Below are 5,182 nucleotides of genomic sequence, written 5' to 3'. Positions count from 1 at the left end.
CCATCCTTAGCCTGCTTTGCTTCCTTCAGGGTGATACTGCAGCCAGGGGCCAGGGGCCATTCCACCCATCTGAGGTGAAGGTGGAGGCAGGTCCTGGGAGGAAGCAGTGCAGCCTGTGGGGAGCTGACCTGGGATTTCGTGGTGCTGCATAGCTTCTCTGACCCTAGAGCAGAACAGAGCAGAGTGGGAGCCCAGTGTGTTGGGACCGTGGCTCACCTGTCCATGCAGCAGGCCGTGCCTGGTCTGCAGACCCAGGAGCTCAGATGGGTTTGGCAGGGTTGTGGGGAGTGGCAGGGCAGCTGGGGTCACCCCTTCCCATCAGACATGGGTCACTGCCTCCGCACACTTGCAGGAGTCTCCCCGAGTCAGGAAGCCAGACACCAGCTGCTGCCCTTGGCCCCAGGTGCCCTCCCTTCAGTGTAGCCATGGTGAGGGGGTCTGTGCTTCTGCCCCTTGTGCCCTGCAGGGTGCTGGGTGCCCCATGTACTGCGCTGGCCTTCATAGCCTCATGGCAGGTGCTGGCCAACATGGTGAGGACGACTCCTCTGAATTGTCCCCTCTTAGCTCAGAGGAGCACAGTGGTCCCTCCAGCACAGTGTTCTGGGTCTGTGGTCTCTGTCCTGGACCACAGGTCTCTCCTGCGGCATGTCATCCTGGGCTAGAGCAAAAGCCTTCACTAGGTGCTGGGGTCTTGGTGCCTGTGAGAGACTGAGATCAAGGGGCAAGTAACCGAGGGAAGGGGTGGTGCACAGTTCCCAGTTACCTGGTATTCATCTGCCTTGCAGCACACGCGCAGGTGTGCATGGGGCCTGGCTGCAGCAGTCTGCCCTCCACACAGTATATCAGGAGCAGGTGCACAGTCCTTCCCACCTAACCTGCTCTGGTCCCACTCTCGGCGTGTGTGTGTGTGTACGCGCAACATGGTGAAATCTGTTGTATCAGCACCCCACAGATTTCAGGCTCAGGCAGGACCCTGCAGAGTGCACGGGTCCCCCACTGAGCAGGACCATTGACTGTGCACGTGAACTGCTTCCTCCCAGCGCGAGGCACATGGTCCCGTCCTGGACTAGGGCAAGGGCTCCTGTGCTTCCCTGCTCCCTCGCCCTCCGTCTGGAGAGTCTCAGTGGGCGCCTGCTTGGAAACCCTTCCCGTCCTCGAGGGTGCTTCTTCTGATCACACACGTAGGTTCACTTGCACTGTCCTCGACCTTCTGCTGGAGACAACAACACCCCAAGTTCTTTTCCCCTGAGGCAGGACCTAGAAGGTCTTTAGAGTGTTTGTTTATTTGTTTATTAATTGGTGGTCCTGGGGATTGAACCCAGGGGCTTTCTTCCTCTGAGTTGCATCTCCAGCTCTTTTTATTTTATTTTGAGGCAAGGCCTGGTGAAGTTGCCGAAGCTGGCCGTGGACTTGTGATCCTCCTGCTTCAGCCTGTGAAGTGACTTGGACAGGTGTGGCCACTGTGCCCTGCTTTTAAGGGAGGAAGAGGCTGCTCTGTTGGGAGGATCTTCTCCCTTCTTCCCACTCTTGCCTGGAATATCCTCACCCAAATGAGTACCTGGGGAAAAAGGTACCAGGCCAAACACCTAGCCCTCTGCATCCAGGTGAGTGCTGAAGTGACTTTTGACAAATGCAGCAGCTTGAATCAACACAGGTTCATTAAGGAGGTCAGAGGTCCCGAGTCACCATGCAGGTAGGACTGGCTCCTGACAGAGGTTCTGGGGAGGTTCTTCCCTCGCCCTCCCAGCCTCAGGGCTGCAGTGCTCCTGGATCATGGCCCTACATCACTGACTTCTGCCTCGTTCCCTAATCTCCTGGGGCTCTGACCCTTCCTCCCTCTTTTAATGGCATCTGGACATTCCAGGACAGTCTCCTGTCTCAAAACCTTAATCTCACCTGCAAAGTCCCCTCTGCGCTCAGCACAGGTCACATATCCACTGGCATTAGGATGGCACCTTTGGACCATACTCCTGTCCCCACCCCCAGTCAGATCCAAGGCACCTCCACCAGGGAGGGCTGAGAACAGTGTGGCCTGAGGGAGACTCTGGAGCCAGGGCCCTGTGGGCTCACAGCAGGCTCTGCCCCTGGAGGCTGCCTGGGGCCAGCCACTCAGCAGGGAACCAGTTCCAGGCTCCAAATCAAGAGGCTCCTTGCAGTCACTGTGTGGGCGGTGAAGCCTGGATCCTTCCTCCCTGTGAGACCTTCCTGGACTTCAGCATTCTGTCTGCGGGCCTCAGACCACTACCCACCCACCTGCTGCACCTCAGCACCTGCTTCCCATGGATTCTCTGCCTCTTCTTGGCCTCCCATCTGCTAGATTAGTAACTTGGATAACTTGGGATAACAAGGATAACTCGGGATAATTTAGGATGTCTTGGATAGTTAGGGACAGCTTGGGATGCTCTGGGATATTTGTGGATAACTTGGAATAATGGGATGGCATGAGATAATGTATGATAATTTAGGATGAATTGGGGACATCCTGGGATTCATTGAGGTAACACAGTGTATTGAGATAACAGTATTGGTTTGACATAGCTTGGGGTAGCGGATACCTGGGTGACTGGATAATTTAGGATAGCTTGAGACAGAGAAGCTGGATGGCTGGGGGTTGTATGAGGACTTGGGGTGTGTGTGTGGAACATCTGAGGAGAAGCTGGGCAACGTGGAATATCTTGGGGTGATGTGGGGCATTTGGGGTAGCTCGGGTAACTTGGGTAGCTTGGGTTGACTTGCGATGGCTTATCCAGTGCAGGAATGAGGCTTGGTAGGTTTGAGTTCAAGTCCAAGATCAGAGGCAGAAAACTCAACTGGGGTACACCTTCTGCGTAGAACTTGAAGACCCTTCTCTGTGGGTGGAGGTAGTCTTCTGAGCTTAGGGACTGTGGAGGTTCTGGTCTTCATTACCATGAGCTGGCAGTAGAACTGTCCTGCCCACCAGAAGTAGATACCTGGCAAGGGATCTGGAGCTTGGCTGAGAGATGTAGAAGGGCAGGGCCTGCTGACCAGCCTGGGCAGTAGGTCAAGGTGGGGGCATCTTGGCTTTTGAGACCTTGTGTTCTTGGGAGAGAGCTTAGGCCAGGGGTGGGCTGGCAGGCAGGCTCCTGACAGCCTGGTGAATTGGGCAGAGTAAGGATGACTCTGCTCTCTTTGCAGAAGTTCAGAGAGGTCAGGTAACTTGCTGTAGGCCACACAACTCATGAATGACAGAGGGGGCTTAGATAGGGCTGCTATCTCTGGGGATGCCCTTTCCTAGTCTCCTTGTCCAGACCCAACCTGGCCACCTCCCAGACTCTCTTGAGCTTAAAAACAGATTCTGGGGTCCCTTCTACATATTCTGATCAGAAGGTGGGGTGGGATTGGGTCTTTGTTTTGAGAAAGGCTTCCAGGTGATCTTGGTGCAGGGCAGAGGCCAGTGTCTTGGACTTAGAGGTGAACGCTTGCTGTGGAGAGGAGGAAGGGGGATGCCACGGCACTACCAGCTGTGTGTCTCTTCCTCCTGATTTTACTCCAGTGTCCTGGGAGGATTTCTTGTGAGTTCTGCTCAGCCAAGCTCTTGGGAAAGCGTTTCTGTCACCTGTCAGGAGCCAGCCAGCAGGGCCCAGGGTGCTGGGTGTGGGGCTGCTGCTGAGAGTTTGACCTGCTTCCATCAGCTTTGTCTTTAAGACAGGCTGTCACAAAGGAAGACAGGTCCTCAGAGACAGGAGGCAGAGCCCGAGAGGGCCCACGGAAAGCACCAGGGTGGCGAGGGGCAGAGGGGAGCAGGGGAGCAGGGCCAGTGCCTTTCTTGTGGCTTCTGTGGGAAGGGACAGGGTGTGGCGTAGGAAGGCTTGAGACTGGCTGGTGGAACTGACTCTTGAGACCTAGGGGCTGTCCTAGTCATCTGGCACTGGCCCTGGGGTGACTGGGGCCAGTGAGTCCCTGGTTCTGGGCTGGTCGAGAGGCCCTGGATTGGTTGGTTTGCATAGGGAAGTCCCTCGGCATCTCTCAGAGCTGGCCAGCTCTGGAGGACCTGTCCCGTCCCTCCAGGTCAGTAAGGCCCCAGTGTCAGAGCACCACATGCAGAGACTAGAAATGTGCTCATCACACTGGAAACTGCAGAACAAGGCTGGACCTGGGTGGAGACGGTGGCCCGGTGCACGCTGCTGGGACACTGGCACGGGACTGGTCCCTGGGGCTGCCCTTTGTCCTCCTGGGGCACAACCCTTACCCAGCCAGAAGGAAGAGCCCTCGTGAGACTCCCGGGAGTCAGCTCAGGTCATCTTGTACATCCTGCTGCCACACAGAGCACTTTTCTGCTGAGGCCTGGGGCTGTGGTGTGCTGTGGAGGCTGGGCCTTGAAGGCTTCAGGGTTCCCACACACCAGAAATGCTTTGTGTGTATTTTTTTTCTGTTTTGGAAATTAACCTGTTACTAATAAATAAAACAGTTATAGACAACCACATACAAGGCAAATGTGTAGCTTTCTTGATTATTTGGGCAGAAGCTTGTTGCATCACCCGTGGTCAAGACAGTGGGTGGGCTCCCAAGAGGCTGACTCCTGGTGGGGACATGCTCCTCTGCACCCCTCAACCAGTGACAGCAGGTCCACAGGCTCTATCAGAGGCGGCCAGTGCCTTTGGCAGGACTCCGGATTGTGGTGACTGGGCCTCAAGAGGCCCCTTGGATCTGATGTGAGCAGCTGGAGCCCAGGTCCACTTACCCCCAGGGGTGCAGAGCTGGGTCCTGCCATTCGTTTTTAGTGTTAGCCGAGGAGGTTTTTATTACTGTTACTTGTGGCTCTGGGGATGGAACCCAGGGTCTGGCACCTGATAGGAAAGTGCTCCACCCCTGAGCCGCACCTCCAGCCCGTCTTTGTTTTTTTTTTTTTTCGATTTCATTTTAACTTTCTGCAGCACTGGGGATGGAACTCAGCCTGGTGTGAGCTGGGCGAGCCTCAACGGCTGAGCCGCACGCCTAGTCCAGGTGAGACGGCCTTATGGGAAGCGGCCCCCATCTGCTCTCTGGTTGCCTGGCACTCCAGTTCATGGAGAAAGGGCAGTGTCCATCTCTCCTGTGTCCACACCCACATCCTGGTTCCCTGGGGCCCTGGGCACGGCCCAGCCAGACCACGTCCTCTTTACTGGTTTACTTTACCCCCACCCCCCGTCTCCACCCTGGCACCTGCAGGCCTGGGACTCTG

This window comes from Sciurus carolinensis, chromosome 5, assembly GCF_902686445.1.
Source record: "Sciurus carolinensis chromosome 5, mSciCar1.2, whole genome shotgun sequence".
NCBI classification, from domain to species: domain Eukaryota; kingdom Metazoa; phylum Chordata; class Mammalia; order Rodentia; family Sciuridae; genus Sciurus; species Sciurus carolinensis.
This window is presented reverse-complemented; position numbering follows the sequence as displayed.